This window comes from Mobula birostris, chromosome 6 (genome assembly GCF_030028105.1).
Source record: "Mobula birostris isolate sMobBir1 chromosome 6, sMobBir1.hap1, whole genome shotgun sequence".
In the NCBI taxonomy this organism is placed as follows: Eukaryota; Metazoa; Chordata; class Chondrichthyes; order Myliobatiformes; family Myliobatidae; genus Mobula; species Mobula birostris.
In genome coordinates this window covers 153,915,124-153,940,853 of record NC_092375.1, presented here as the reverse complement: position 1 = coordinate 153,940,853, position 25,730 = coordinate 153,915,124, and positions in this window count along the sequence as shown.

Genomic DNA, 25,730 nt, shown 5'->3' with positions numbered 1-25,730 from the left:
GTTTGCATTGACTTTTTGACATTCATTTTCTATCTTCCATTGTAGTTTGTAGCCCACCTCCTGGCTACAGTTCGAAGGCCTGTTTATAATTCCCATCAGGGTATTTTTACCCTTACAGTTCCTTTAGGCTACTCACAATGATTCTACATCTTTCAATCTTATGTCACCTCTTTCTAATTTCATTTTTGACTAACAGAGCTACTCCACTCCTTCCCTCTACCTGCCTGTCCTTTTGATAGAATGTGTATCATTGGACATTAAGCTCCAAACTATAATTTTCTTTCAGCCGCAAGTCTGTGATGCCCATAACGTTATACCTGCCAATCCCTAACAGTGCTACAAGATCATCTACCGTATTCCGTATACTGAGTACATTCAAATATAACACCTTCAGTCCTGCATTGAAGGTGTCAAGTCCTTGAAAGTGAGTCCATAGGTTGAGAATCAGTTCAGTTTTGGGGTGAGTGAAATTATTCACATGGTTCATAAGCCTGATGGTTGAAGAGTAATAACTGTTCCTGAACCTGGTGGTGTGGGACCTAAGGCTCCTGTACCTCCTTCCTGTTGGCAGCAATGAGAAGAGTATGGCTTGGATGGTGGGGGTCCTTCATGATGGATGCTCTATTCCTGCGACGGCACTCCTTGTAAATGTGCTTATTGGTGGGGAGGGCTTATCTGTGAGGGACTGCGCTTTAACCACATTTTGCTGGTGTTTCCATTCAAGGGCATTGGTGTTTCCATAGCAGGTAGTGATGCAACCAGTCAATATACTTTCTACCACACCTCTATATAAGTTTATCAAAGCTTTAGTTGAGATGCCGAATCTTCACAAGTTTGTAAAAAATTAAGGGCACTACTTGTGCCTTCTTTGTAATGGCAGTTACATGCTGGACTCAGGACAGATCCTCTGAACCGATAACAACAAGGCACTTAAAGTTGCTGACTCTCTCCACCTCTGTTCTCCTGATAAGAACTGGCTCAAGGATCTCCAGTTTCCTCATGCAGTAGTCAATAATCAGGTCTTCGGTGTTGTTGATCTTGAGTGAGAGATTATTGTTGTGGCACCATTCAGTCAGATTTTCAGTCTCCTTCTTATATGCTGAATTGTCACCACCTTTGATTCAGCCAACAACAATGATGTCACAGCAAACGTGAATTTGGGATTGGATCTGTGATAAGTACAAAGTGAGTAGAGCAGTGGGCTAAGGATACAGTCTAGTGATGCAACTTTGCTGATGAAGACAGTGGAGTAGAAGTGTTGCCAATCCGAACACTCTGGGTAATTATTTCAAGGTGGTAGTTATAATTACCAGCTTGAAAAATGTATGGGAGAATTTGCATAAAGTTGAATTTCTGGAAGTGAACTTACGGAAATTCAACTTTCTGTAAGACCTGATAAAGAGTTTTCTTCCTGAACATCAACTGTTTATTAATTTCCATAGATGCTGCCTGACCTTCTCTGTTTGTTGTTCTATAAGTCACATAATTTGTAATCCAAGCAGCCCTAAGCATAGTAAGCACTGATATATTAGGCACACCTATTTACGCAAAAGATCACAACACTCTTAGAATGCTGGAACAACTAAGAATCCATTAATCTTTGACAAATACTGATGGCTTAATTTATTTAACTAGAAGAAGCAAGGTCACTGGTGTTCATGGCAGTCAGCAGAGGGATAATATCATGCAAAATTTGAAATCTTGCTGTGTTCCTGTGATTCTGCAGCAGGTAAGTTTTTCATTGCACCTGTGCATACATGCACTTGTAAACATGGCAATAAACTTGACTTTGATTTTGGACATTTGGTTATAATGGTTCTGCATTTAGTATTTCTTAAAGAATCATCTTCCCAAAGATCACATTGAGAAGTCAACAGTGAATAAAAAGAAGAAATTATTTAGAGATTTGACAGTGGATGTTTGACAATAGTCGGATGGGAGAAGATGTCACTCACCAAGTAAGAACTTCAATGGAGAAAGAACACAAAGTTAGATATTCTGTGCCAGAAAACCTTAGAGGTAGCAAAATGTTTATGTTTGTGCCTGAATAAAATATTAATCTCAGCTAGCAGAGCAAGATAGATCTGACCCGAATGAAAATACTTTATCAAAATATAACCCAACCTGTCCTGTTCCTGACACTGAATAGTCAGATCCTGTCCACATTCCACAAGAACATAAAAGTGGTCCTCATTTGTGTAGATGTTTCATTTTGTATATTCCACTTTCAAAGGATCAAAGATTCAAAGGTTCAAAGGTCGAATTTAATATCAGAGAATGTATATAATATACATCTTGAAATGCTTTTTCTTCGCAAACATCCACGAAAACAGAGAAGTATCCCAAAGAATGAACGACAGTTAAACTTAAGAACCCCAAAGTCCTCCCCCACATTCCCCCTCTCGCACGTAAGCGGCAGCAAACAATGATCCCCCCTCCCCCCCAGCAAAAAAAAATGCATCGATACTGCCACCGAGCCCAAGCATGTACTAAGCAATAGCAAAGACACAGACCAAAGTTACCCCAAAGGCTTCGCATTTCATCCAACATTCGACAAAACGCAGGTTCTGTCTCTCTCTGGCAAGGGAGAGGGAGGTGTCCCCCATTTTCACAGCGAGCAGGAGACATAACAACAACCCACTGGTTTACGATGTGAGAAGTCTGTTTCGTTGCTTTTTTTGAGCTCTGTGTCTGCAGATAGCAAAGATCTCGGGTCTTCGAGCCAACAGCAAAAGATTTTCCAGCCTCCCCGACGACACACAAGTCTCCTGCCGTGACACCGATCCTCGATCCGCCCATCTCCAGAGCCTCAATATCTTTGGCACGATCGACACTCTCAGGCCAAACCCTTGGCATGTCGAATAGCGGCCAGTCGTGGAACCCCGAGAACAGGTCCCATTCCGACAAAGAACCGAAGCCTGCATGTAACTCCAGGTTAGGGTCTTCAAAAGAACCCGAAAAGAGAAAAATAAAGATATTAAAGGTGGAACTAGAGCTGTTTCCAAAGATGCAGGCAAAGGATTCGCCATTCGGTGCCATTATCCCTCCTAAGTTGTGCCTTCTTATTTTATATGAAGATCAGAATGCTCCAAGCTTTTCAAAATACATGTCAGATTGAAACCTGGTTACAAAGTTGCAAGAGGTTTTGGATTTGGAATTCATAAGAATTGAGAGTATTGTTAACAGTTCCAGAAAGAGATAAACCGATAACAATGCAGCCATGACAATGCTCCACTAATGCCGCTCGAGCAGCTAATGAGCCATTTATCCGGCAAAGCCAACAGAAAGTTCAGAAATGCAGTTCTGAAGTGTGAAATTGCCATAGAAACGGTTTCAATGTCAGCAGAGAGGGGAAACTGTTTTTTCAACTAATCTATGTACATTCAGGTGAATTTGACTATCATCCCTGCCAAGGATATTTTGTAGGTGAGGAATACAGTGTTGACATAAGCAAAGGAGAAGACAAACATGAGACTGTGATAAGGAAACTGCATAGCAACTGTTAAGAGCACTAGGTAAGAAGTGAGTCATATATTGTATAAGGCAAGGTGAAATATTAGTTTCAGTTCACTATTTGGGATACGGCTAGACAAGAAGATTTGCAATAATTATAAGAAATAATTATAAGTATAAAATTACTCTACTGACACTTATGTTAATAAATGAAAAAAATTGAAATTAGCAATTCACAAGTGAAAATGATGGGATTATGTAGGCTCTATTTTATGCAAGGAATGTAAGATTGCTATAGGCCAGAATCCTTTAGGCTTTCCGTGGACCTGTCAGCATGACCCTAAGAAAAACAAGGATAACCCCTGAACTAAAGTGGCTGTTTCACCAAGCCAGGATAACCTGCTTCTAGGGTTGCAGTCTAACACAACCAAACAGTAGAACCACCTGTTAAAGGACAGCAGTCAGGAAGATCCAAAGCAGGAGGTAAATAAGGGCCACCACACTTCGACCTCTAGGAATAAGCGCCTGGCAAAGTAGGCTCCTACATGGGTAGAACATAGAGCATGTACAGATGGCTTGATCATGGAAATATAAATGGATTTGTCCTGGAATTGAAAGGAACAGTCCGTTCAGCCCACAATGTTGTGCCGAACCAACTAAATTAGAACTAATTACTAACTAAACTAATCTCATCTGCCTTCCGTTTTTCTCACGTTCCTGTGCCTATCTAAACTTACCTTAAAAGTCCCTTGACATATCTGCCTCTACCAGCACTCCAGGCACCCATCACACTCTGTGCAAACATCCTGCCCCTCGTATTTCCTTTGAAATTATTCCAACTTACTTTAAATGCGTGCCTTCTGGTATTAGATATTGCAACCCTTGGACAAAGATATAGTCTGCCTACTATATCCATGCCTCTCGTAATCTTAAAAACCTCTTTCAGATCTCTCCCTCAACCTCCACTGCTCCAGGGAAAACAACCCAAGTTTGTCCAACCTCGTTCTGTATTCCACATGCCCTCGAATTCGGGCAGCATCCTGGTAAACCTCTTCTGCACTCTCTCCAAAAGTCTGGACATCCTTCCTGTAATGGGGCAACTAGATCTGGATGCAATGCTCTATTTGCGACCTAACTAGTTTTATAAAGCAGCAACATAAGCTCCTGACTTTTGAACTCAATGCCCTGAATAAAGGGAAGCATGCCTTACACCTTCTTAACAAACCTAGCAACCCCTGTAGCCACTTTCAGAGAGCTATGAACTTGGACTCCCTGATCCCTCTGCTTATCAACACTGTTAAGGATCTTGCCCTTAACAGTAACAGTGTATTATCTCTTTGCATTTGACCTACCAAGGTGTAACACTTCACATTTGACTGGGTTAATCTCCATCTGCCACTTCTCTGCCCATATCTACAATTGATCTACATCCCGTTGTATTATTTGCCATAAAATACATGCTATCCACAGCACCACCAATCTTTGTATCATCTGCAGATTTACTAACATACCCATCTACATTTTTGTCCAGGTAATTTACACACATCACAAACAGTGGAGGTTCCAGTACAGATCCCTGCAGAACTCCATCAATGACAGACCTCCAGTTAGAATAGGTCCCTTCAACCACTACCCTTTGCCTTCTATTTGCAAGCCAATACTGAATCCAAATGACAATTTTACTATTGCCAATTTCCCTCTCTCACCTTATCTCCCTCCGGTGCTCCTCCCCTTCCCTTTCTTCCATGGTCTTCTACCCTCTGCTATCAGATTCTCCCTTCTCCAGCCCTTTATCTCTTTCACCAATCAATTTCCCAGCTCTTTACTTCATCCCTCCCTCTCTCCCAGTTTCACCTATCATCTACCACCTTTACTTCTTCTTCCCCTCCCCCCACCTTCTTACACTGACTTCTCATCTCTCTTTCCATTCCTGGTGAAGGGCCTCAGCCTGAAGCGTTGACTGTTTACTCTTTTCCATCAATGCTGCCTGGCCTGCGGATTTCCTCGAGCATTTTACATGTGTTGCTTTGAATTCCAGCATCTGCAGATTTTCTCGTTTGCTCTCATAATTTGCCCTGCTCCGATTTAATACTCTCCCATAAGGTCCAATCTTATCCTTATCTACAGTGATCTTAACACTTAAGGAGTCATGGTCACTGTTCGCTAAATGTTTACCCACTGAAAGGTCAGTCACCTGGCTGGGCTTCTTCCCCAACATCAGGTCGAGAACTGTCCCTCTTCTCATTGGACATATTAATTTAAGAAACCGTCCTGGATGTACCTAACAAATTCTGCTCTAATCAACTTGCACTAAGAAGGTTCTAGTTTATATTTAGGAAGTTGAAGTTCCCCAAGCAACAACCTTATTGTTTTCACACCTTTCCTAAATATCTTTTCTTCCTGTGCAGATGAGTGTGTGCCTTCGAGAACATACTGTACATACCCAAATGAAAAGCTGTGGATGAACCAGGAGGTTTGTAGTCTGCCGAGGACTAGACCTGTGCCAATCATGTCTGGAGACCCAAGACTGAATAAGAAACTAGGTATGACCTGCAGAAGACTACTTCAAGAGCTGGGGAGCAATTCCAAGTGATGTAGGAGGCGACAATGGATGTACATCAACTCTGGCAGAATGTGCAGGCCATTCCTTCCTAAAAAGCAAAACCTAACATTCTGAATAGCAATGATGCTTCACTTCCAGATGAGCTCAATGCCTTTTATGTTCACTTTGAAAGGGAGAATGAAACCATAGCTATGATGATCCCTGCAGATCCCTGATCTCAGAGGTTGATATCAGGCTGTCTTTCAAAAGGGTGAACCCTTGCAAGGGGACAGGCCCATGCCAAACAACCGGTGGTGATGTTCAAAGACATTTTCAGTCTTTCATTGCTACAGCCAGAGGTTCCCACTTGCTTCAAAAGGACAACAATTGCACTAGTGTCCAAGAAGAGCAAGGTGAGCTGCCCTAACAACTATCGTCCAGAAGCACTCACATCTATAGTGATGAAGTGCTTTCAGATGTTGGTTATGGCTAGAATTAACTCTTGCCTTGGCAAGGACCCGGACCCACTTCAATTTGCCTATCGCCATAATAGGTCTACAGTGGATGGGATCTCATTGACTCTTCACGCAGCCTTGGAAAACCTGGACGATTCAAGTAACTATGTCAGGATGCTGTTTATTGACTACAGCTCAGCGTTTAACACTATCGTTCCTAGAGTTCTGATTGAAAAGCTCCAGAACCTAGGCCTCCATATCTCCCTCTGCACTGGATCTTCAGCTTCCTAACTGGAAGACTACAATCTGTGCGGATTGGAAATAACATCTCCACCTCGCTGACATTCCTTACTGGTGCGCCTCAGGAATGTGTGCTTAGCTCACTGCTCTACTGTCTCTTCACCCATGACTATGTAGCTAGGCACAACTCAAATGCCATCTATAAATTTGCTGATGGTACAACCATTGTTGGCAAAATTTCAGATGGTGACAAGAGGGCGTAGAGGAGCGAGATATACCAGCCAGTGGAGTGGTGTCACAGCAACAACCTTGCACTCAATGTTAGTAAGATCAAGGAACTAATTGTCGACTTTAGAAAGGATAAGATGAAGGAACACACACAAGTCCTCGTAGAGGGATCAGAAGTGGAGAGAATGAACAATTTCAAGTTCCTGTGTGTCAATATCTCTGAGGGTCTAATCTGGGCCCAGGATATAGATGCAGCCATAAAGAGGAAAGGGTAGTGGTAATATTTTATTTGGAGTATGAGGAGATTTGGTATGTCACCAAAAACACTCGCAACTTCTTACAAATGTACAATGGAGAGCATTCTATCTGGCTGCATCACAGACTGTTATGGGGGGGCGTGGGGTTACTGCACAGGATTCTACTAAGCTGGAGAGAATTGTAAAATTATTCAGCTCCATCATGGGCACTGGCCTCCGTAGTATCAAGGACATCTTCAAGGAGTGGTGCCTCAAAAAGGTACTGTTCATTATTAAGGACCCCCATCACCCAGGGCATTCCGTCTTCTCATTGCTACCATCAGGAAGGAGGTACAGAAGTCTAAAGCACACGCTCAATGATTCAGGAATAGCTTCTTCCCCTCTGCCATCCAATTTATGAATGGACGTTGAACCCATGAATACCACCTCACTACTTTTTTTTTGTGCTACTCTTTTAGTTTAACTGTTGAATATATACATATATATACTTACAGTACTTCACAGTTTTTCCTTCTCTCTATTATTATGTATTGCTTTGTACCGCTGCTGTTAACAAATTTCATGACATGATATTAAGCTGAATTCTGGTTCAATGTCCCAGTGGCTACAGGGGAGGGAGGTCATGTGTACAATCCAACAGAAGGATTGCTCCCTTCCTATTTTCCAGTCCTACCCATATAGACTCAGTGGACAAGGCCTCCATCATGTCCCCTTTCAGTGCCGCTGTTCCTGATTAGTATTGCCACCCTCCCCACACCCCCCCCCCACTCCCCACAGTTCTTCTAACTCCTCTATCTTTTCTACAATATCAAAACCCTGGAATGTTAAACACCCTTTCCTGTCCCTCTCTCATCAGTCTCTGTAATGACTACAATTTCATTATTCCATGTTCTGATCCATACTCTAAGTTCGTCTCCTTTGGCCATAATACTCCTGGCATTAAAATAGACACACTTCAAATTACAAGTCTGTCCCATCATATATATTACCTTATTCTCGCCTGTGTTATACTGGCTCTGACATCTACCTTCCTCTCCATCTCTCCACCTTCTGACCAGGTGCTCTGGTTCCCATCTTGCTTGCTCAACTAGTTTAAACCCTCTTGAGAAGCGCTAGCAAACCTTCCAGCCAGGTTGTTGGTTCCTCTCCAGTTTAGCTGCAACCCGCCCCTCCTGTTCAGGTCAACCCTGACACAGAAAAGGAACCTGAAACCCTACTCACTGCACCAATTCCTCAGTCACTCGTTCATCTAGCACAATGCCTGACTAGCACATGGCATTAGGAATAATCCAGAGATTACTACTTTGGAGGTCTTCAGCTTCTTCCCTAACTCCCTATACTCGCTATGCAGAAACTCTTCCCCTTTCTACTTATGTCATTGGTGCCTATGTGCACCTTGACCTCTGGCTGCTCACCCTCACTCTTAAGAATTCCATGGTTATTATCATCTCCTTGAGCATCACTGACTCAATAAGGTTCCTTATCAGGCATCCTCACAACATGCACCCAATAATCTCCTTTGTGATCTCTATTATCATTGTGACAATACAAAATGAAGCACAAGATGTGATCTGATGTGCTGGGTATTACTCTGTTACTTTTAAAAAGAAATATTTGGTTAGTTGGATTGATCGGTTATAAATCTATCTGGACATGGCAGCTTATCCTTCTTGGTATGAAAGAGTTGTGACTTTTTGGGAACGGTTGACTTGGAAACATCATAGAAGATTCCACAACATTAATGTTGGCTATATAGCAGCCTTCTGTAGGAACAGATAATATTAGTCAGTCAGAACCTTCCTGGTGAGTGCCTGTCTCCATCTGAGTTTCTTTCTCCAAATAGTCTTATTATCCAGAATTATGGTTACAACAGGGAGCTTGGAACCTTGTGAAAAATAGCCAGTTTGATCTTAGACTAGTGTAATTTCCAAATCTATAAATCTAATTGTACTAGACTCATCTCACATACATTAGGTATCTCCTGTACTTAATAAGGTGGCCACTGACTGTATGTTCATGATCTTCTGCTGTTGTAGACCATCCACTTTAATTTTTGACATGTGCATTCAGAGATGATCTTCTGCACATCATTGTTTTAACAAGTGGTTATTTGAGATACTGTCACTTTCCTGTCAGTTCGAACCAGTCTGACCATTCTCCTCTGACCTCTCTCATTAACAAGACATTTTTGCCCATAGAACTGCTGCTGACTGGATGTTTTTTTTTTCACACCATACCCCGTAAACTCTGGAGACTATTGTGCTTGAAAATCCCAGGAAATCAGTAGTGTCTGTGATAGCTAAACAACCCAATCTGGCAAGAAACAATCATTCCACAGTCAAAGTCATTTAGATCACATTTCTTTTCCATTCTGATATTTAGTCTGAACAACAACAGAACCTCTTGACCATATATGCATGCTTTTATGTACTGAGTTGCTGCCACATGATTGGCTGATTAGATAGTTGCATTAATGAGCAGGTATGTGAGTGATAACTGAGTTTCAAGTATATATATCTGCCATATTTAATACTATGCCTAAAATAGGTGTTAATAATCACTAAGTAGGTCCATAAGTTTGTGATTGAATATGAGTCGAGCTGAATGGAGCCAAAGTTTCCCATCCTACTTCACTTGAAGAGTTGCATTCAAAGCTTTCCTAAACTCACCATGCACTGAGGTGACTAATTTTGACCCTCCCATCTTGCCATACAATTGGTTGAGCAGAGAGAAGCTTATGGAAGGGTCCAGCAGGGTATAATTATCCCCATCAGCAAGCCAAAACAATGATTACTCTGCCTGGGGGTCAGCACTGAAGAACCTTGACTACACCCAGCAAAGCCAATGAGGACGATAGCCAACATGTATAATCTGTACCAGAATGGGGAGTAAGAATCTGGCTGTTTTTTAGATCTTGACACTCATTAACATTTTACTCCCTGACCCATCTCTATAACTATCTCATATATTGAAAATGGCTAATGTCAGGCCACTGTCTTCTGCGTTTGTCCATTCTGTTGACTGGTCAGTAAGGTGAGGCTGGTTTTATTGATTGCTGACACCAAACGAAGACTAGGTGACTGACTTGCCAAGCACCTGCACTTTGTCCACAATGGCCAACTTGAGCTGATGGTTGCAATGCCATTTCAACTCCTCGCTCCATTCCCCCACTGACCTGTCTGTCCTAGTCCTTTTCCACTGCCAACATGCAAGTAGGCCTTTCTGCTCATCAATTCATAGAACATAGAACATAGGACAGTACAGCTCAGGAAAAGGTCCTTTGCTCCACACCGTTGTCCTCAACCAATAAAATTAGGAATCAAATGGCCAACTAAACTTGCCCTTCACATCTCCTTTGAAATTACCCAGTTTTACCTTAAATGCATGCTCTCAGGTATTGATAATTAAATGCAGTACATCAAGCATCCAATTACAATGACCATACATTAATCTCATTTTTTATTCTCCCCACATTTACATCAATTCCCCCAGATTCTACCAAGCATCAATACACTAGTGCCATTTGCAGTGGCCAATTAATCTACCTAACCAGCACATCTCTGGGATGTGGGAGGACACTGGAATCCCATGTGGCCACACAAACTCCAAAAACACCAGATAAGGAGAGCACTTAGTCTGATTCTCCGGCACTGTGAAGCAGTGGTTCTATCAGCTGTGTCACTGATGTCATGTACCCTTGAGTTCCTATTTTACCATAATGTTGAATTTCTCAGTAATGAGCTCTAACTTAATAAGAACTCACCCTGAACTCTTTCCTATTTCTGATCAATCCATTTCAGAACATGTTTCTCAAACATGATCTAATAACTTAGTTCTTCGTTCCAAAATGATATAACTTGTGTATACAATTTTGCTAAAATAGGGGGTAGTCAAGAACATGAACTACTGTTGGTTGATTAGTTGTAGAGACTATTATGAGGATAAATTGCATGAACATACATTTTGAATTGCATGCGATGAAAATCAAAATGGCTTTAGCAGTGAACAATTACAGTATATTGGCAAGTTCTCAAGGCGATTTTTGAATGTAGTGTAGATAAGATTAATGTAACAAGAATTTTTAAAAATAATCTCATAGGGATCTACTCAAGCAGCTTGTAGTAGAAGACTGTAGCTTATGGAATTCAAGAGAAAATTATAAATTGTTTATGTGAGTTAACTGAAGCATGGAAAAGGAAGAAATGCAATTTTTTCCCACTGTAAAGCAAAAGCTGGTGGAATCCAGCTGAGACCCATTTCCCTTTCCCCCAATTTGTACAACCATCATCAACAAGCTAGATTAAAGTGAGTGTGATCCATTCCTTTGTACTCAGTGCTGACAGATATTCGTGGGAGACAAAGGTTGCCCAAATCAATTTGACATGCTTAGTTGTCAGATTGCAAACAAAAAATTTCATTTAATGTATGTAATTATAAATTAATGTATATTGATCTGAATGTTATTGAGTGGTGTATATTGCTTTGATAGGTTTAGTACAGAGAAAGAATTTATGGAAACAGTGCAGCAAACTGCATGGTAGTAAAAATAGGGAAATCCAGTCCAAGAGTGATAAATTTTCAATAAGAAAATGGGTAAATTGTGTAAATTTATGAAATTTGCTTCAGACAGAATATAGAAAGGGAAAGTAATGTGATCCCAGTGTTATCTGCTTCAGTGTCCAACCTACACTTGCTGAGTCAATCATTTGATTGGTGCACAAATTATAATCTGCTGAAAACATGTAGGAATACAAGGTGGAACATTCACTTCTAGCAACTCTTAAAAGGCTGATATTAGGCCTTAAAATTGTCCTGCACTCTAAATAAGCTAAAAAAAAATAGCTGCAGTAAAATGATTCCTCAGAACTACTCTATCTAATGAGGTGGCTTTGGAGGTGATGACAGAGAGGTCCATTCTGAGGTGATAAGCTTTGCAAGAGCTAAAAGACAACTGCAATTAGATGCTGCACGAGTTCGGCCTGTTTGGAGGTAGTTGAAAAAGAGTGAAGGAATGAATCACCTTCTCACCAAACCTATGTGGATGGGAGACAAATCCTTAACTATTGAAAGATTATCACAGTAAACTTCCTTTGTATTTCACTGAAACTTATAATGGCAGACAATAGATTTCTCTCTTTCCCTCTCTTTCTGAGGCGTGCCCTCTTCAAACTTCGACCATCAAGGAGCAAGTACAGGACACTAACTCTCAATGGTAAATAAAAGAAATTCTGAAATGTTGGAAATTCAGAGCAACACACACAAAATGCTGGAGCAACTCCAGGTCAGGCAGCATCTGAGGAGAAGAATGACCAGTGATCCTTTCAGCCAGGGGTTGTGGTCCATGTAGGGACCAGTGATATGGGTAGGATAAAAGATGAGGTTCTGCATGGATAGTTCAGGGAGTGAAGCACCTTCAATAACTTCAAAAGACCGAGGTTAGGTAAAATACTGAAAAGCTTTTATTCGCTGTACAATACGACCTCCATGGTGAGTGTCTGCCCCCGGACTGAGGGGGAGGGGCAAGGCGAAATACCTTTATACAGGAATCTGTGGAAGGTGCCACAGATGCAGTCAGCAGGGGGGCGTGTCCAGACAGTTAACCCAGTGACAACATATATACATGGTTTACCACAGAGAGTTAGATGTTAAGTTAAAGGGCAGAGCTTCCAGGGTTCTGATCTCAGGATTGCTTCCCATGCCACATGCTAGTAAGGCCAGAATGAGGAAGGTTATACAGTTTAATACATGACTAAGGAGTTGGTGTAGGAGGGAGGGCTTAACATTATTGGATGATTGGGCTGTTGTCTAGGGAAAGTGGGACCTGTACAGAAGAGATGGCTTGCACCTAAACTGGAGGGGGACTGTTAATGCTGCATGGTGTGGTTTAAACTAGAGTTGCAGGGAGATGGGAATGAGAGTGGCAGAAAAGTTAGTGGAGAAGTTATGAACATAGAACATAGAACATAGAAATCTACAGCACACTACAGGCCCTTTGGCCCACAATGTAGTGCTGACTGCCTAGAATTTCCCAAGTGCAAAACCATCAATATTTCTAAGAGGCTCTTAAAAGACTGTCTGAAAAACTTACCCCTGACATCCCCTTGGTACCTATTTCTAAGCACGTTAAAGCTATGCCCCCTCGTGTTAGCCATTTCAGCCCTGGGGAAAGCCTCTGGCTATCCACATGAACAATGCCCCTCATCCTCTTATAAGACCATAAGACCATAAGACAAAGGAGCGCAGAAGCTGGCCATTTGGCCCATCGAGTCTGCTCCGCCATTTTATCATGAGCTGATCCATTCTCCCATTTAGTCCCATTCACATGCCTTCTCACCATAACCCTTGATGCCCTGGCTACACCTCTGTCTGGTCACCCCTCATCCTCCATTGCTCCAAGGAGAAAAGGCCGAGTTCACTCAACCTATTCTCATGGTACACTCTCCAATCCAGGCAACATCCTTGTAAATTTCCTCTGCACTCTCTTATAGTATCCATATCCTTCCTGTATGTAGTGAAGTGACCAGAACTGAGCACAGTATCCAAGTGGGGTCTGACCAAGGTCTTATATAGCTGTAACATTGCCTCTCAGCTCCTGAAGACAATCCAACAGTTGATGAATGCCAACACACCATATGCCTTCTTAACAAAACTCTCAACTTGCACAGCAGCTTTCAATATTCTATGGACACAGACCCAAAGATCTCTCAGATCAACCACACTGCCAAGAGTCTTACCATTAATATTATATTCTGTCTTCAAACTGGACCTACCAATATGAACCACTTCACACTTACCTGGGTTGAAGTCCATCTGCCACTTCTCAGTCCGGTTCTGCATCCTATCGATGTCCCGCTGTAACCTCTGACAACCCTCCAGCCTATCCATAACAGTGTCAAACTTTGTGCCATCAGCAAACATACTAACCCGCCCTTCTATTTCTTCATCCAGATCATTTATAAAAATCACAAAAAGCAGAGATCCCAGATCAGATCCCTGAGGAACACCCCGGTCACCGATCTCCATGCAGAATATGGACCATCTACAACCACCATTTGCCTTCTGTGCGCTAGCCAGTTCTAGATCCACAAGGCAAGCTCTCCTTGGATCCCATGTCTCATTAATTTCTGAAGGAGCCTTGCATGGAGAACTTTATCAAATGCCTTACTGAAATCCATATTCATTACATCCACTGCTCTACTTTCATCAATGTGTTTTGTTACATCCTCAAAAAATTCAGTCAGGCTCATAAGGCACGACCTGCCCTTGACATAGCCATGCTGACTATTCCTAATCAGATTATGTCTCTCCAAATGCTCATAAATCCTGCCTCTCAAAATTTTCTCCAACAATTTGCCCATCACTGAAGTCAGACTCACTGGTCTATAATTTCCTGGGTTATCTCTACTCTCCTTTTTGAACAAGGGAACAACATTTGCAACCCTCCAATCCAACGGTACTTCTCCCATCCTTATTGATGATACAAAGATCATTGCAAGAGGCTCAGCAATCTCCTCCCTCGCTTCCCACAGTAGCCTGGGCTATATCACATCCGGTCCCAGTGACTTATCTGACTTAATGCTTTTCAAAAGCTCCAGCACATCCTCTTTCTTAAAGGCTCAAGCATTTCAGTCTGCTGTAAGTCATCCCCACAATTGCCAAGTTCTTTTTCCCTGGTGAATGCTAAAGCAAAGTGTTCCTTAAGTACCTACGCTATCTCCTCTGACTCCATGCTCACATTTCCACTATCACACCTGAATAGTCCTATTCACACATGGCTCATCCTCTTGCTCTTATCATACTTGTAGAAAGCCTTGGGGTTTTCCTTAATCTTACTCACCAATGCCTTCTCACAACCCCTTCTGGCTCTCCTAATTCCATTCTTAAGCTCCTTCCTAGCAACCTTGTAATTTTCTGGAGTTCTAACAGTACCTAGTTACTTAAACCTTTTGTAAGCTTTTCTTTACTTCTTAACTAGATTTTCTACAACCTTTATACACGATAGTTCTTTAACCCTACCATCCTTTCCCTTCCTCAATGGAACATACCTATTCAGAATTCTATGCAAATATTCCCTGAACATTTGCCACATTTCTGCCATGCATTTTCCTGAGAACATCTGATCCCAATTTATGCTCTCAAGTTCCTGCCTAATTGGATCATATCTACCCTTACCTCAATTAAATGTTTCCCAAATTGTTCGTTCCTATCCCATTCCAGCGTTATGGTGAAGGAGATAGAGTTAGAAACATAGAAACATAGAAAGCCTACAGCACAATACAGGCCCTTCAGCCCACAAAGCTGTGCCGAACATGTCCTTACCTTAGAACTACCTAGGCTTACCCATAGCCCTCTATTTTTCTAAGCTCCATGTATCCATCCAGGAGTTTCTTAAAAGACCCTATCGTTTACGCCTCCACCGTCGCCACCGGCAGCCCTTTTCACGCACTCACCACTCTCTGCATAAAAAAACTTACTCCTGACATCTCCTCTGTACCTACTTCCAAGCACCCTAAAACTGTGCCCTCTTGTGATAGTCAGCTCTGACTATCCACACGATCAATGCCTCTCATTATCTTGTACACCTCTATCAGGTCACCTCTCATCCTCCGTCACTCCAAGGAGTAAAGTCCGAGTTCACTCAACCTATTCTAATAAGGCATGCCCCCCAATCCAGGCAACATCTGCACCCTTTCTATGGTTTCCATGTCCTTTTGGTAGTGAGGCAATCAGAATTGAGCACCGTACTCCAAGTGGGGTCTGACCAGGGTCCTATATAGCTGCAACATCACCTCTCGGCTCTTAAACTCAATCCTGCAATTGATGAAGGCCATACACCATATGCCTTCTTAACCACAGAGTCAACCTGCGTAGCAGCTTTGAGTGTCCTATGGACTCGGACCCCAAGATCCCTCTGATCCTCCACACTGCCAAAAGTCTTGCCATTAATGCTATATTCTGCCATCATATTTGACCTACAAAAATGAACCACCTCACACTTATCTGGGTTGAACTCCATCTGCCACTTCTCAGCCCAGTTTTGCATCCTTTCAATGTCCCACTGTAACCTCTGACAGCCCTCCACACTATCCACAACACCCCCAACCTTTGTGGCACCTGCAAATTTACTAACCCATCCCTCCACTTCCTCATCCAGGTCTTGTATAAAAATAACAAAGGGGTCCCAGAACAGATCCCTGAGACACACCACTGGTCACTGGCCTCCATGCAGAATATGACTCATCTACAACCACTCTTTGCCTTCTGTGAGCAAGCCAGTTCTGGATCCACAAAGTAAAGTCCCCTTGGATCCCATGCCTGCTTACTTTCTCAATAAGCCTTGCATGGGATATCTTATCAAATGTCTTGCTAAAATCCATATACACTACATCTACGGCTCACTACTAGTAGCTGTAATCACTACTTCCAAAACACTCTCCCACCAAGAGATCTGACACCTGACCAAGTTCATTTCCCAATACCAGATCAAGTACAGCCTCTCCTCTAGTTGGTTTATCTACATATTACGTCAGGAAAACTTCCTGAACACACCTAACAAACTCCACCCCATCTAAACCCCTTGCACTAAGGAGATGCCAATCAGTATTAGGAAAGTTAAAATCTCCCATCACAACTACCCTATTATTATTGCACCGTTCTAGAATCTGCCTCCCTATCTGCTCCCCTATTACTACTGGGGAGTTTATGGAAACACCCAGTAAAGTTATTGACCCTTTCCTGTTTCCGACTTCCACCCACACTAACTCAGCAGACCATCCTTCCATGACTTCCTCCTTTTCTGCAGCCATGACACTATCCCTAATTAGCAATGCCACATCCCTTCCTCTTTTGCCTCCCTCTCTGTTATTTTTGAAACACCTAAAGCCTGGCACATTCAGCAGCTGTTCTTGTTCCTGAGACATCCAAGTCTCTGTAATGGCCACACAACATTACAGTTCCAATTATTGATCCACACTCTAAGTTTATCCCCCTGGTTTCTGGTGCTCCTTGCATTAAAATAGACATATCTCAAACCACCTGGCTGAGCGCATCTGCCTGTCCTTCCTCACAAACTCCATACAAACTGTGCTCCAACCTCCCCATCCTCTGCCTCTTCATTTCAGTTCCCACTCTCTTGCAAATCTAGTTCAAACCCTCCCCAATAACATTAGCAAACCACCCTGCCAGGATATTGGTCCCCCTCGGATTGAAGTGAAACCAGTCCTTTTTGTACAGGTCACACCTGCCCCAGAAGAGGTCCCAATGGTACAAAAATCTGAATTCCTGCCCCCTGCTCCAGTCCTTCAGTCACACATTTATCCTCCATCTCATTCTATTCTATCCTCACTGTTGCATGGCACAGGCAGCAAGCCCGAGATAACTTCCTTCGAGGTCCTGCTTCTCAGCTTCCTTCCTAACTCCCTGTATTATGCTTTTAGGACCTCCAGCCTTTCTCTAGCTATGTCATTGGTACCAATATGTACCATGACCTCTGGCTGCTCACCCTCCTATTTCAGGATATTATGGACGCGCTCAGAAACAACATGAACCCTGGCTCCTTGGGGGCAAGCTACCATCCTTGTTTCTTTTTCATGCCCACAGAATCACCTACCTGTCCCCCAGTCTATAGGGTCCCCTATTATCGCTGCTATCCTCTTCCATTCCCTACCCTTATGAGCCACAGGGCCAGATGCAGTGCCAGAGACACAGCCACTGTTGCTTCCCCCAGGTAGGTTGTCCCCTCCAACAGTACTCAAACAGGGGTACTTATTGTTACAGGAACAGCCACAGGGGTGCTTTCCACTACCCGACACCCTCCCTTCCCTCTCCTGACGGTCACCCACTTAATCTGTCTCCTGTGGCCCCATGGTGACTACCTGCCTGTAACTCCTGACTATCACCTCCTCACTCTCCCCAACAAGCCGAAGGTCATCGAGCTGCAGCTCCAGTTCCTTAACTCGATCTCTAAGAAGCTGCAGGTCGATGCACCTGGCGCAGATGTGGCCATCAGGGAGGATGGAAGTCTCCCGGACATCCCATATCTCACACACAGAGCAGAAAATTGGCCTCTCAGTCATACCCACTATTCTAGTTATAGGGGGACAAAAGTAACCTACCTTGCCTAGGCCCATCCTCGCTGAAACCCTGATGCGCCAAAGCCCGACTACTCTGACTTACACTACTCTGACGACTGCTCCGTTAGAAAATGTCTTTCTTTTATTTCGGAGCTTTCTCAGCATCTTTGTGCGATGATGAGCTACTGTGTCTGTGCTCTTCTCCCCAACCTGGGTGAAGCTCACTCTCTCTTTGAATTGATTGGTCCGCCGCTGATGCGCCAAGCCCCCCGAAACGCTCCTATTTTAAAGATTTCTCCCTGGCCTGTGCGAAGCTTGCTGGATGCAGATGTTGGGAAGATCCCTAACAAAGTTAGGAATCAAAAGGTTAAGCATAGTGTGACTAGTGGCCTGAACTGCAAAGGGTATTATAGGAAATGCGGATGATTGTGCTGAAGATGAGGGTTGCTGGTTTACAAACAGAGGCAATGTGTAGAAAGGAGAGGCTGTTGATAGGGCAAAATTGCAGTCAACAGAATGTGTCACAATATAAAAGGCAGACAAAATCGAAAAGAGTGAATAGAGGACTGATGGTGTGATTAATTGAATGGTTGCAGTATATGGAATAAAGTAGATGAACCTGTAGCACAGTTGCAGATTGGCAGGTATGATGTTGTGGGCATCACTGAAATATGGCTGAAAGAAGATTATAGCTGGGAGCTTAATGTCCAAGCACACACGTTGTATCAAAAGGACAGGCAGGAAAGCAGAGGGTGTGGCGTTGTTCTGTTGGTAAAAAATGAAATTAAATCATTAGAAAGAGGTGACATAGGGTTGGAAGGTGTTGAATATTTGTGGGTAGAGCTAAGGAACCGCAAGGGTAAAAAAAAACCCTATATACAGACCCACAAAAAATAGTAAGGATATAGTCTACAAATTACAACTGGAAATAGAAAATGAATGTTATAATAGTCATGGGGGATTTCAATATGCATGCAAATTAGGAAAATTAAGTTGGTGCTGGATTCCAAAAAGGAAAATTTCTACAAGATGGCTTTTTAGAGCAGCTTGTGGTCAAACCCACTAGGGGATCAACTTTTCTGGATTGGGTGTTGTGCAATGAACTAGAATTGATTAGAGAGCTGAAGGTGAAAGAACCCTTAGGGGAGTAATCATAATATGATTAAACTCACCCTGAAATTTCAGAAGCAGGACCGAAAGTCAGATGCATCAGTATTACAGTGGAGTAAAGAAAATTACGGAGGCATGAGAGAGGAGTGGGCCAGAATTGATTGTGAAAGAACACTGGCAAGGATGACAGCAGAGCACCAATGGGTGGAATTTCTGGATACGATTTGGAAGGCACAGGATACATACATCCCAAAGAGGAAGAAGTATTTCGAAGGCAAGATGACACAACTGTGGCTAACGGGAGAAATCAAAGCCAACATAAAAGCCAAAGAGAGGGCATATAATAGAGTAAAACTTAGTGGGAAGTTAGAGGATTAGGAAGATTTAAAAAAACAACAGAAGGCAACTACAGACATTATTAAGAAGGTAAAACTGGAATACAAAAGTAAGCTGGCCAATAATATTAAAGAGGATACCTAAAGGTTATTCAGTTACATAAAGTGTAAAAGAGAGGTGAGATTGAACATCAGACCACTGGAAAATGATGCTGGAGAGGTAGTAATATGGGATAAGGAAATGGTCGATGAACTAAATAATTATTTTGTATCAGTATTCACTATGGAATGCTCTAGCAGTATGGTGGAAGTTCCAGGTGTCAAGAGTCATGAAGTGTGTGAAGTTACCATTACTAGAGAGAGGGATCTTGGGAAGCTGAAAGGGCTGAAGGTAGATAAGTCACCTGGACCAAATGGTGTACACTTCAGTGTTCTGAAAAAGGTGGCTGAAGAGGTTGCAGAGGCATTATTAATGATCTTTCAAGAACCACTAGATTCTGAATTGGTTCCGGAAGACTGGAAAAATGCAAATATCACTCCACTCTTTAAGAAGGGAGGGAGGCAGAAGAAAGGAAGCTATAGGCTAATTAGTCTGACCTCAGTAGTTGGGAAGATGTTGGAGTCGATTATTAAGAATGAGGTCTCAGGTACTTGGAGGTACACGATAAAATAGGTGTCCTCAAGGGAAAATCTTGTGTGACAAATCTGTTGGAATTCTTTGAAGAAACAACAAGCAGGAGAGACAAAGAAGAATTGGTGGACATTATGTATATGGATTTTCAGAAGGACTTGACGAGGTGCCACAAGTGAGGCTTCTTAACAGGCTACAAGCCTACAGCATTACAGGAAATATTCTAGCATGGATAAAGCAGTAGTTGATCGGCAGGAGGCTATAAAGGGAGCCTTTTCTGATTGGCTGCTGGTGACTAGCGGAGTTCCACAGGGGTCTGTGTTGGGGCCGATTCTTTTTACGTTACATGTCAATTGATGGCTTTGTTGCAAAGTTTGTAGATGATATGAAGGTAGGTGCAGTGGCAGATAGATTTGAGGAAGTAGGGAGGCTACAGAAGGACTTAGAAAGATTAGGAGAATGGACAAAGGTTGATAGATTCATGGATTTTTAGGGCATGAAGGAACAAAGTGAGAAGGCAGGAGATTGGAGCTGAGAGGAAAATTGGATCAGCCATGATGAAATGTTGAAGCAGACTTGATGAACCAAATGCCTTAATTCTGCTCCTGTATCTTATGGTCATATCGTCTTTCGGAACAAGACCCTTCGCTAAGACTGGAAAGGAAGAGAGAATAAGCCAGAATAAGAAGGTTGCTGAAGGGGTAGGAATACAGGGTAGCAGGTGAAAGGTGAAACCAGGTGAAGGGAAGGTGAGGAGATGAAATAAGAAACTGTGTGATGATAAATGCAAAAGGTACAGGGCTGAAGAGGGAGGAACCTGATAGGAGAGGATAGTGGATCATTGGAGAAAGGGAAGGAGGAGTATATTACTGGATGTAAGAGAAATCAATGTACATGTCATTAAGTTACACAGATGAGATTATCAAATGTTGCTACTCCAACCTGAGTGTGTCCTCATCATGGCAGTAGAGGAAGCCATGGACTGACATGCCAGAATGGGAATCGGAAGTCAAGTTGAAATGTGTGGCCACTGAAAATTTTTGCTTTTAGTGGTAGAGGAATGAATGTGCTTGACCAAGTTCTCCCCCAGTACATGGTGGACTTTACTGATGTAAGGAAGACCACACGGGTGCTCTGGATACAGTGGATGACACCGACAGATACTCAGGTGAAGTGTCGCCTCACCTGCAAGGACTGTTTGGGGCCCTGAATGGTGGTGAGGAAGGAGGTGTAGGGGGCAGGTGTTGTATTTGTCCTGCTTGGAGGGGTAGGTGTAAAGAGAGAGATCAGTAGGGTGGGACGAGTGGATAAGGGAGTCATGTAGATAGCAATCACTGTGGGAAGAGGTGAGTTGGGGAGAGGGAAAAATATGTTTATTGGTAGGATCCCATTGTAGATGTGGAATTTATGGAAAATGGAGTGCTGGATGCAGAGGCTCAAGGACAAAGGGAAACCTATCCTTGTTTTGGTGGCAGGAAGATAGAATAAGGGCAGATGTGTTCTCAGGGAGATCAGGACCTGGCCAGAAGATGTTACCTCAGTGCTACAGGGCCACTTCGAAAGCTTGGACTAGGACATATTCAGGGAGGTGGCCACCTATGATCATCACGTCAACATTGATAAATATATGCCATTGGTGACTGACTACATAGGAAAGCGCTTTGAAGGGATTACCATGATTAAACACTACACTGCTGGAGCAAACCAGAAACCATGGTTGACTGCTGAGGTTCATGCACTGCTTAGGGATTGGGACGCTGCCTTCAGATCAGGGGACAGGATGACCCTGAAGTCAGCAAGAGCCACGCTGTCCTGTGCCATCAGAAAGGCGAAGAGCGAGTACACACAGAAAATCCAGAGACACACGACGCATGAGGCACAGTTTACAACCATGACTGATTACGAGACTATCCTGCACTTCAATGGCAGCGATGCCTCCCTTTCTGACAGGCTGAATGCTTTTTAATGCACGATTTGACCAATTCAATGATATGGCATTGAGGAACGTTCGTAAGAACATAAGACCATAAGATATAGGAACAGAAGTAGGCCATTCAGCCCATCGAGTCTGCTCTAGAAGCTGCTTAGAGTTTCTCTACCACATAGACCTCTATTTTTCTAAGTTCCATGTACCTATCTAAAAATCTCTTAAAAGACCCTGTTGTATCTGCCTCTACCACCTTCGCTGGCAGGGCATTCCATGCACCCAGCACTCTCTGTGTGAAAAACGTACTTCTGACATCCATCTTGTACCTTAAAACACCTTAAGCACCAAGCTTCCAAGCACCTTAAAACTAGGCTCCTCATATTACCCATTTACGTCCTGGGAAAAGCCTCTGGCTATCCACACAGTCAATGCCTTTCGTCATCTTATACACCTCTATCAGGTCACCTCTCATCCTTCGTCAGGTCACCTCTCATCATGAAGAGCTTTGAGTAGCTGGTAATGGATTATATAAAATTCCACCTTCCAGCTACATTGGACCCTGTCCAGTTCAGCTACTATTCAAACTGGTCCACTAATGATGCCATAGCTTTGGCCCTCCACTCGGTCTTGTTGCATCGGTCCAAGCTGGCAGCAACATCTCAAGCTCGATCACGTTGAGCACTAGTGCCCTTCAGTCCACTGCTATTCAATTTGCTAACTCATGACTGCATGGGCAGGTTCAGCTCAAACCGCACGATGAAGTTTTCCAATGATACTACAGTAGTTGGCCTCATCAGCAACAATGATGAGTTGGCATACAGTGAGGAGGTAGAGAGGCTTGTCAAATGGTGTGAGAACAACAAGCTGAGTCCCAGTGTAGACAAGTCAAAAGTAATGATTATGGACTTCAGGAAGGAACATATCAACCATTCTCCACTGCACATCAATGGCTCCTCTGTGGAGAGACTGAAGAGCAGAAAGCTTTTTGCAGTGCACATAACAGATGATCTAAGCTGGATCTGGAGCACATCCTCACTTTAGAAGGCACGGCAGCAACTACACTTTCTGAGGTGACTGAGGCAGGCAAGGCTCCCCGCTCCCATTCTAACAACTATCTACAGGAGCACCATCAAGAATGTCCTGTCAGGTTGCATCACTGTGTGCTGCGGAGCACTGCAGATGAGGCATTGTTGAGGATCCCTACCATCCATCCTACAATCACTTTAACCCACTACCATCAGGAAGGAGGTACAGAATCATCAGGACTAGTACTGTCAGACTGGGTAACAGCTTCTTCCCACAGGCTGTGAGACTAATGAATACCCTGCCACCACTGAGGTCTGGTCATGAGGAGAGCGAGCTGTTTACTTATTTAATGTGCTGCACTTTACTACATACATTTTTCAATTATATTTTACTAACTTATGTAAGGGGGTTTCGACTTTTATGTTACTGCGGAGGCTAATTAAAATGGCGTCTTTGTTATGTTAATCTGGGGAATGCGGCTTTGTTGTGTTAAACGCTGAGAAAGTTTGCGCTAGCAGCTTGTTTTGGTTTAGAGTGTGATAAGAAAGATGTTATTAACCAATTGGGATAGTTGTTATGTTTTTGGTTTATTTGAAGATACTGTATGCGCGGGGTTTTGGGGCAGAAAGCGGGAGAGGGAGACAAAGGATGACGATGTGCTGTGATGTCCGCTAACGGGGTCAGACCCTGAGGAGGGCGTTCGGCGAGGAGAAGGAGACGGACTCATGTGGAGCGTCTGGTCGACCACCGTTTTTGGTCCCAGGCGGCCAGTTGAGGTGGTCCGAGGAGTCGCAGGGTGAAGAAGAAGGTCCTTGAGCTCCAACGGTTTTGTGCACGAAGAGATTGAACTTTGATAAGTGTGACGCCTTTTATTTTCCTTTTATATTTTATTCTCTCTTAATTATATAGTTCCAGTAATATCTATAATCTGTATATCATTTAATCGTATCTGGTGTATTGTCTGTTATTTGGGCAACGTGGAGTACATCACACAGCATCCACACAAGCGAATTACCCAGTTTGCTGGGGCCGAGGGCTGTTTCCCTAGACGACAGCAAGCCGAGCGACCCTGAGGGTGGCCGGGGGGGGCTACATTTATTTATAGTATAATATTTTTTCAATTATGTGTTGGGCATGACATATGTTGTCTGGAGGAATGTTGTTTCATTTGGTTGTATGTAAGTATGTATGTACAGTCAGACAACAATAAACTTCAACTTGAACGTGTGTGGGCAACGAAGGAGATGTGGATCTGAGCAGTATTGATGGCGGTGAAGGGGAAACCCCATTCCGATCACACTTAATAATTCAGAAAGATATCTTCCCCTCTGCCATCAACTTTCTGAATGATTCCTCAATGCATGAACACTACTTCATTATTCCTTTTTATGCATTATTTATTTATTTTGTAATTTATAGTAATTTTAAGTTTCTGCATGTTATTGCTGTGACAAAACAACAAATTTCATGTCAATATAACACATCGGTAATAAACATGATTCTGATTCTGTGTGTGTCCGGGGGGCAGCAGTCAACAAGGAGAATGCAGCATTCTGACAATTGCCATGCCCTCGTGAACTGTACAAGAATGTCTCATTTTCCGAGCTCACCGCCTTTCTGAAGTGTGCAGCCAGGTGACTTTTTCATATGGTGAACACAGTGCCAGAGTAAATCGTTGAGTTTTATTTGTTCCTGTTTGACAGGAAAGATCTACGATATCCTCTCACAGCTTCCTCTCTTTAGCACGCAGCACACTTTTGTTTACAATTATATGACAGAGCAGCACTTACATTACCTGGTGATGGGGTCGCCAAGGATACATCCTCAATTATACACTGCAAAGAAAGCTCTGGAGATTTTAAATCTGGGATTCAAAAGGAAAACTAAGTTAGGCTGAGGTGAGAACCGTACAACCAATAAATCAAAATTTCCCTTCTTTTCTCTGTTTAGTCATTCCTAACTCAGGTTTAGCACAGCAGATTATCACACTAGAATGCCTTGATACATATCCATCATCCGAGGGTATCATTTGAACAGCATTTTAAAGATTAAAGGATTTTTTTAAGTGTGAATCTTTGCATAATTCTGAAATTTCTCCAAGAATGTGGTCAGTGCTGAATAGACTACTTATTCCATCAAGTTAACAAGTATATCAATAGAATGTTATCCCATAATAAGCAGTGATCTGAAGGTCTCTAGTTCGAGCCTTGGCTGAGGCAGCATGTTGTGTCCTTGAGCAAGGCACTTAACTGCACATTGCTCTACGACGACACCGGTGCCAAGCTGTATGGGTCCTAATGTCCTTCCCTTGGACCATATCGGTGGCGTGGAGAGAGGAGACTTGCAGCATGGGCAACTGCCGGTCTTCCATACAACCTTGCCCGGGCCTGCGCCCTGGAAACCTTCCAAGGCGCAAATCCATGGTCTCACGGGACTAACGGATGCCTATAATTG